Genomic DNA, 9,060 nt, shown 5'->3' with positions numbered 1-9,060 from the left:
AGCCGGAGCCATCAACAGGACTGTGCCCCCTTCCTGCTTGAACTTCCGAAGAACTCGAGGAAGCAGGGCTATTGGGAGAAAGAGGTATGCCAAATGGAATGTCCATTTCACTGACAATCCGTCCACGAAGGCTGCGTTGGGGTCCCTTGTCCTGGTTTCATATACTGGAAGTTTGTGGTTGTGTCTTGAGGCCATGTGATCCACACATCTGTCAGACCCCATTTGTCCACCAGGAGCTGAAAGACTTCTGAAAGAAGAGACTACTCTCCTGCATGCATGTCGTGACGGCTGAGGAAATATGCTTCCCAATTGAGAACGCCCCGGATGAACACTGAGGAGATGGCAGGGAGATGGCATTTGGACCATGTGAGACACTTCTGCCATTGCTGCCCAACTCCGAGTGCCTCCTTGGTGATTGAGGTAGGCCACTGCCGTGGCGTTGTCAGACTGTACTTTTACTGGCCTGCCGTGAAGAATATCCTGAGCTCTGTAGATGGCTCGAAGTTCCAAGACATTGATTGGTAACTTTGCCTCGACTGGGGTCCAGTGGCCCTGGAAAGAGTGCTGGCCGTCACTGCGCCCCACCTTTGGAGGCTTGTGTCCATTGTGAGGAGAGCTCAATCCGGCATCCAAAAGGGGCGACCATTGTCTAAATGTAGCCACCAGGCTTAGGGACAGGCGAACCTCTGGGGGGAGGCCCATCGTCTAGGATCGAAGTAGATGGGGTAGGACATTGCACCTGGAGAGGATCAGGTGTTGTAGGGGCCTGGAGTGAAACTGAGCGAACTCCACCATGTCGAAGGTGGACACCATTGATCCCAATGTCTGTATTGCAGCGTGAAGTGACACTCTGCGACTGTGCAGAAGTCCTCGCACTAGGTGTTGTATTAAGGAGATCTTGTCTGTTGGAAAGATTCTCTGAACCTGAGAGTCCATGAGGGCTCCTAAATGTACCATTCATTGAGAAGGTGTCAGGGAAGACTTTTGCCAGTTGATCAGCCACCCGTGCATTTGTAGGAAGGCAATTGTTACCTGCAGATGGCGGCGAAGAATCTCTGGGGAGCTGGCCAACAGCAAGAGGTCTTCTAAGTACAGGAGTAGTCTGATCCCTTGACGATGAAGGGAGACCGCCATAACTGCCATGATTTTTTTAAAGACCCAAGGGGCTGTTGAGAGGCCTAACAGTAGGGCCTGAAATTGGTAATGCTGCTATAGGATAGCAAACCAGAGATATTGTTGATGAGAAGGTGCTATAGGTACATGTAGGTAAGCGTCCTGAATGTCCAGACACCATAAAATCCCCAGGCTCCATAGGCAGGATAATAGAACAGAGGGTTTCCATACAAAACCTGAGCACCCTGATAAATTTGTTTAGAGATTTGAGGTTGAGGATAGGCCGATGAGACCCGTTGGGCTTCTGAACCAGGAAAAGGGTAGAATAATAGCCCTTGCGTCGTCGTGAGTAGAGGACCTGAATTATTACTGCTGAATTCAGTAAGGACTGAATGGCTTTTTGCAGCAGCAGGGCCTTGCTTAGGTCCGATGGAGGGCCTGTGCAAAAGAACTGCTGGGGGGGGTCACCTTAGAAAGGATAGAGCATATCCATGGGAGACCACTTCGTACCCAGGCGTCTGATGTGGTCTGACACCAAAACAAGTCCATTAGGAGCGGGAGCTGTCTATAATTAGAGAGCTGTTCTGTGAATCCATGATTTATATTTTCACCCCCCCTTGCTACTCAAGGGGGGTTGGGAATACCTACCACTGCGTTGCCGGCCGGTGCGCGGTGGGCATGTGGGGACCCAAACACAAGCAGCAGGCAGCTGTTGCGGGTCTCCCCAGTCGGATGACCCTGTGGCCCCGGACACTAGCCGCAGGTAGCTGTGGCGGGTCCCGCCGGCAGCTCCAACGGCGCAGCAGACTGGCACAGCTAGCAGTCTGCCTGTTGAGGATAAATAGAAATAAATGAGGAAAGCCCTGGAATTTCAACCGGCTCCCTCGGCACTGAGTTCGGGTAGGGTATAGAGGGGGAGTAGCTAGCTAAACTTCTGAAGAAATTTAAAGTGCCAAGCTCCACTCATCCCCCGTCTCAACCCCATTGTGTATACTCCAGTGTACCCTAGTGGATGAAAGAGAAATTATACATACAGTGCATCTGGAAAGTTTTCACAATGCTTCACTGTCTGCAAAATTCTACACACAATAACCCATAATGATAACGTGTAAAAAGTTTTTTTGAGATTTTTGCAAATGTAATAAAAAAAAACAAAAAAAAAACAAAGAAATCACATGTACATAAGTATTCACAACCTTTGCTCAATACTTTGTTGATGCACCTTTGGCAGCAATCACAGCCTGAAGTCTTTTTGAATATGATGCCACAAGCTTGGCACACCTATCTTTGGGCAGTTTCACCCATTCCTTTTTGCAGCACATCTCAAGCGCCATCAGGTGGGATAGGAAGCATCGGTGCACACCCATTTTCAGATCTCTCCAGAGATGTTCAATTGGATTCAAGTCTGGGCTCTGGCTGGGCCACTCAAGGACATTCACAGAGTTGTTCTGAAGTCACTCCTTTGATATCTTGACTGTGTGCTTAGGGTCGTTGTCCTGCTGAAAGATGAACCGTCGCCCCAGTCTGAGGTCAAGAGTGCTCTGGAGCAGGTTTTTATCCAGGATGTCTCTGTACATTGTGGCATTCATCTTTCCCTCTATCCTGACTAATCTCCCAGTTCCTACTGCTGAAAAACATCCCCACAGCATGATGCTGCCACCACCATGCTTCACTGTAGGGATGGTATTGGCCTGGTGATGAGCAGTGCCTGGTTATCTCCAAACATAATACCTGGCATTGACGCCAAAGAGTTCAATCTTTGTCTCTCATGGTCTGAGAGTCCTTCAGGTGCATTTTGGCAAACTCCAGGCGGGCTGCCATGTGCTTTTTACTAAGGAGTGGCTTCCGTCTGGCCACTCTACCATACAGGCCTGATTGGTGGATTGCTGCAAAGATGGTTGTCCTTCTGGAAGGTTCTCCTCTATCCACAGAGGAATGCTGTAGCTCTGACAGAGTGACCATCGAGTTCTTGGTCACCTCCCTGACTAGGGCCCTTCTCCCCCGATTGCTCAGTTTAGACGGCCGGCCGTCATGGTGGTTCCGAACTTCTTCCATTTACGGGTGATTGAGGCCTCTGTGCTCATTGGGACCTTCAAAGCAGCAGATATTTTTCTGTACCCTTCACCAGATTTGTGCTTCGAGACAATCCTGTCTCGGAGGTCTACAGACAATTCCTTGGACTTCATGCTTGGTTTGTGCTCTGACATGCACTGTCAAGTGTGGGACCTTATATAGATAGGTGTATGTCTTTCAAAATCATGTCCAATCAACTGAATTTACCACAGGTGGACTCCAATTAAGCTGTAGGAAAATCTCAAGGCTGATCAGTGGAAACAGGATGCACCTGAGCTCAATTTTGAGCTTCATAGCAAAGGCTGTGAATACTTATGTACTTTTGTTGTCATTATGCGGTACTGTGTGTAGAATTTTGGGGACCAAAATGAATTTATTCCATTTTGGAATAAGGCTGTAATATAAGAAAATGTGGAAAAAGTGAAGCGTTGTGAATACTTTCTGAATGCACTGTATATAATTCATTGGTGTGTTTGTTGTCTGTCCGGTTATGCATTCGGACACCCCTGCACCGATTGGAATAAAACCAACGCGAGGTGGTCCAGTTGAATCCTAGCCAGGTTTTAGGAGGGTTAGGTTCCCAGTTGGACCTCCCATTGGTTTGCCACCTGTTGGGCAGCTTGGTTTAATTCCTAGCAGCACCAGTTATGTATCTGCCCCTGGTTGTTTGACACTCCAGCCTGTTTACTTCCGGTTCCGGATATTGCCGTTTCAGGATCCCTGCTGTTGTTGCTTAACTGCTGTGGTATACTGATTGGTATGCAGTCGGAATGCTGACCGTCGGCATCCGGACTGTCTAATCCCGGCAAGAGTCTAATGACATTTTACCTACACAAGGAGCCCAACGCCCGGCATCCCGATCGAAGGTAAGCCGGGCGCATAGAGCCGCAGGAGGGGGTGAGGTTAAGGGCTCCTGGAGGGGACTTAGGGTTAGGGACCCCGGGGGGATTTAGGATTAGGCACCCTCAGGGGGATTTAGGCACCCCCCGGGAGACTTAGATTTAAGCTACAGGGAAGGGGGGGGGGGTTTAAGGGTTAGGCACCCCCTAAGGGAGGGTTAGGTTAGTTATTACTTACCTTAGCTGCTGTCGGGATCATCATTGGTGCCGGTTTTCCAGCATCTGGAGTTGAAGCGCCGGACTCATATTCATAACGATCCCTACTGATTGTGTGCCCGGAAGTGTTTGACACTTCCAGCTGATGGCGGCACTAAAACAGTGCTGCCTGTTTCCCGGGTGTTTGTGTTTTCAAGTGTACACCAGGGACTTCCGGTAGCGGCAACGGCGCGGACCGGAGGTTGCTGATTTCTGCATTTACATTATGTTGTTTGTGTTCCCATTCCTTGGCAGCGTCTGTGGCATCACCATGGTTTTGGTCATTTAATCCAGTGAATATGTATTTAGGACTTTTATAGTGGATTCAATATACAGTAATGAGGTCACTTCCAGTCACAGGGCTGGGGGAGTGTCTGTGGTGACGTCTTCCCTTATATACCATGTGGCAAAGCACAGTGGTGTATGTTCTGTCCTGTCTTTGGTGAGAATTTTGCCCTGAAAGTCACGGCTGCTCACTAAAACATCGACTCTGCACTGATGTTTTTGCTACAGGAATAAATTGCCATTTCTAAAAAGACCCTGGTGAGTTCTTTAGTTTTCTACATTTTGGATGATGTTGTAAGCTGGGCAGAACTTTGACCCAGGGAGCCTGTTCTGAGCCTTCCACTGAATTAATTTGGTTGAAAACTACACAGAGGGGTGGCATGCCTGACTTAATATCTTGAAGATTTAAACCTAGGCAATGCCAGGGTACTTCAGATAGATATTTCTATCTCTCTCTAAAAGGATTTTGTTACTCACAGTTAAATCTGTTTATCTGATTCCACAGGGGACACTGGAGTAAAGACTGCGGGGTAAAGACAAGTGCTGAGTGGAGCCAGCGCTTTGAGAAATCTTTAAGTATGACGGGCTCCTCCCCCTCTATGCCCCCCACTTCCCCAGTTATAGAAACTGAGTCGAGAGGAGACGGAGAGGAAAATACGCCTCTATAGAAGGAGGAAGAACAGAACAGAACAAAAACAACTACCCGCAAAGACAATCCATCACCCTGTAACAGACATCAAGCATCCAGAGGGGACACTGGAGTCAAGACTGTGGGGATGTCCCAAAGCCACTCCCACGGGAGGGAGAGAGCTGACACCTGTAAAACTTAACTGCCAAACCTGTAGAAAGGAACAAAAGTGTTTGAACTCGACCAAGTGGGCGCACGGCAGAGCTGGAAAACAGAAACCCCCCTAGCAGCCACTAAGGAGAGAGAAACCAAATGCGTAGAAATTGCTGAAATAGATACCTGTGGAGACCAGGATGCCGCCACATAGGCCTGACGAATCCAACTGGCCAGAATGTTTGGAAGCAGGCCACCCACGTTTCGCTGCATCATATAGAACAAAGCATCAGACTTGCGTAACTGAGCAGTTTGATCCACGTGAATCCGCAAAATGCGAACCACATCCAAGGAATGTGAAGAAGGCTGGTCCCCCTCCAAAACTGGGACCACAATCGGCTGGTTAATATGGAAGGAGGAAACCACCTTCTGTAAAAAATCAGAACAAGTACGGAACACCGTGCGGTCCGCATAAAAACTATGTGAGCGACAGGACAGAGATCCAAAGCTCCGATACTCGCCTAGCTGACACCAATTAGAGTACTGTCTTCCATGAAAGATACTTTAAAATCAACAGTTTCCAACGGTTCAAAAACAGATGACGGAAGAAAAGAAAGCACTAGGTTGAAATTCCAAGGAGCCATCGGGGGAACAAATGGAGGATAAAGACAAATGACCCCCTACAAAAATGTCTGTACCTCAGAAAGCAAGGCTAACTAGCGCTGGAAGAAAATAGACAAGGTCGAAACCTGAACCTTTAATGAACCCAATCTAAGGCCAGCATCGAAACTGGACTGAAGAAAACCTAAGAGACGGCCCAGGCAAAAAGACGAGAAATGCCAACCCCGTCGTTTACAACAAGCAACGTAGGCCTTGCCAATTTCGATGGTAGTGGGCTGAATCACTGGCTTTCTAGCCCTGAGCATGGTAGGAATAGCCGCACATGGAATGCCCTTGAATCTCAACAGCCAGACCGTCAAATGCAGCTGCTGTAAGGCGGGGTAACGGAACGGACCCTGCTGAAAGAGATCTGGATGAAGGAGAAACAGCCAAGGTTCTGTTGCGAGAAGCAACTGTAGATCTGAGTACAAGGCCCTGCATGGCCAGTTCAGAGCCACCAGGGTGACGCTGACCCTCTCCCTCTTGATGCGCTTGAGCACTCGAGCAAGAAGTTGAATCGGTGGGAACAGATACATAAACTGGTATGGCGACGATGCTGTCAGTGCATCCACTGCCTCTGTCTCTGGATCCCGGGTGTGGGAGCAGTAACGAGGAAGTTGATGGTTGTGGCTGGATGCCATGAGGTCTATCTGAGGTCTGCCCCATAGCTGAACCAGCTGCTGGAAAGTTTGAGTCCATTCCCTGGATGGAGATCCTGGTGACTGAGGTAATCTGCTTCCCAGTTGTCGACTCCTGGGATGAAGACTGCCGACAAAGATGGCACGTGTTTTTCTGCCCAACGAAGTATGCGAGAGCCTTCCCACATGGCTCCCCAACTTCTTGTTCCTTCCTGTCGATTGATGTACGCCACAGCTGTTGCATTGTCCGACTGGACCCGAATGGCTAGCCCTTGAAGAAGCGGGAAAGACTCCTGTAGGGCATTGTTCACTGCCCTGAGTACCAGAATATTTATCAGAAGGGTTTCCTGAGCTTACCAGCGGCCCTGGTAATGATGTCCTAGAACCACAGCCGTCCAGCCCCTGAGGCAGGCGTCCGTTGTCAGAAGGATCCAACTCCAAATCCCGAACCACCGACCTGCCAAAAGATGGCTCCACTACAACCACCAAAGAAGGGAAACTCTTGTCTTGGGAGAAAGATGGACTAGGCTGTGCATGTGGATATGGGATCCCGACCATTGTGATAATAGATCTAATTGGAAGGTCCGAGCGCGAAAACGACCGAACTCTAATGCCTCGAATGCTGCCACCATCTTTCCTAGAAGACGGATGTAAAGATAGACACCCACCAAGGCTTGAGAACTAGGCGGACCAGCTCCTGAATTGCCATGGCCTTGACCTCTGGTAGAAACACCTTCTGTAGAATGGTGTCCAAAATCATCCTCAGGAACTGGAGACACTGTGATGGAACCAATTGAGACTTTGGAAAATTGATGATCCAGCCGTGACACAACAGGAGGTGGTACATTACCGATGCATCTTGAAGTAATCTTTCTGGAGATGGATCCTTGAGAAGATCGTCCAGATATGTTATTATGGTTACTCCCTGAACCCAAAGAAGAGTAACTATGGTCACCATGACTTGTGAAGAGTCTGAACGGAAGAGCTCCAAACTGATGAGACCCCTGAATTGCAAACCTGAGAAATGCCTGATGTGGTTCACAGATAGGAATGTGAAAGTATGCATCCTTTATGTCTAATGACACTAGAAATTGCACCTGTTCCAAGCTCACAATCACCAAGCGCAGGAATTCTATCTCATTCAGAGACTAAGTTCAGAATAGGGCACACCGAGCCGTCCGGCTTGGGGACTACAAAAAGATTTGTATAGAACCCTTCCTTGCACTGGTGAAGTGGAACTGGTACAACGTCTGACTCCAGGAGTTTGGAGATAGCCTTCTGCAACACCCTCCTCTTCACTGTCAAAGATGGAAGATTTGTTGTGAAAAATCGAAAGGGAGGATGAAACGCAAAATCTATCTGGTACCCCTGAGAGACTAGATTTCGAACACAGGCGTCTGAGCAGGTCTGAATCCACACATCCTTGAAGCAAGAAAGACTAGCTCCCACCAAAGGGGCCCCCAGGTGGGCAGGCAGCCAGTCATGCCACAGGTTTGTAGGCAAGCTTAGGGTCCTGAAGCACCTACCTCTTGCTCCTCTAGCAGCGGAAGAGGAGCCTCTTGCACAGCCTCACAATCTTGTAGGAACCCGAAAGGAACGAAAATAAGTTCCAGAAAAAGACTTCTTAGGCACGTGTAGAAGACGAGGAGGACGGCAGAAAAGTGATTTGCCCCGTCGCCTGAAAAATCTATTTGTCCAATTCAGGGCCAAAGAGAATATCAACTGAGAATGGTAACGCCTCCACTGCCCTCTTGGACTCCGCTTCAGCCTGCCAGGAAGGAAGCCAGAGTGCTCTGTGAGTAGCAACCGCCAAAGCTGAAATCTGGGAGCCAAGCAACCCAATTTACCTAAAGCCTCTCCAAGGTAGATGGCTGACTCCCTGATGGGCTCCGCTAAATTGAGCTCAGACCTTTGGGCTCCCGAACGCAAGCCTCTTGCTAATTCTGCAGCTCATCGTTCTGTAGCCTTGTTAACCCAAGAGCCTACTAACGCAGGACGGAGAAGAACCCCAGCAACCGAATAGATGGACTTTAATGTAGTTTTCAGCTTACGGTCAGAAGCCTCCTTCAGGGAAATCACCCCTGGAACTGGAAGAGTAGTCTTCTTGGAGAGACGTGAGACCGATTAATCCACCATTGGCAGAGACTCCCAGCGAGCCCTACTATCTGGAGGAAAGGGATAAGTGGAAATAAGACGCTTGGTTAGCTGGAACTTTTTGTCTGGATGTTTCCAAGCAACCGCCAACTGGGCCTCCAGCTCCTGGGAAATAAGAAAGATAATAGAAGACCGTTGCTGTTTAGCAAAAAGGGATGCTGGAGCCGGAGACTCCTCGTCTGTTACCTTAGGTACCTGAATACTGCAATAATGAGAGTCTCCAGACCCTATAGGCCCTCACCCACCTCTGGAAGAATTTCTT

Source organism: Taudactylus pleione, unplaced genomic scaffold (assembly GCF_031769625.1).
Source record: "Taudactylus pleione unplaced genomic scaffold, aTauple2 ptg000066l, whole genome shotgun sequence".
Lineage (NCBI taxonomy): Eukaryota > Metazoa > Chordata > Amphibia > Anura > Myobatrachidae > Taudactylus > Taudactylus pleione.
Note: the sequence above shows the minus strand (reverse complement) of the source record.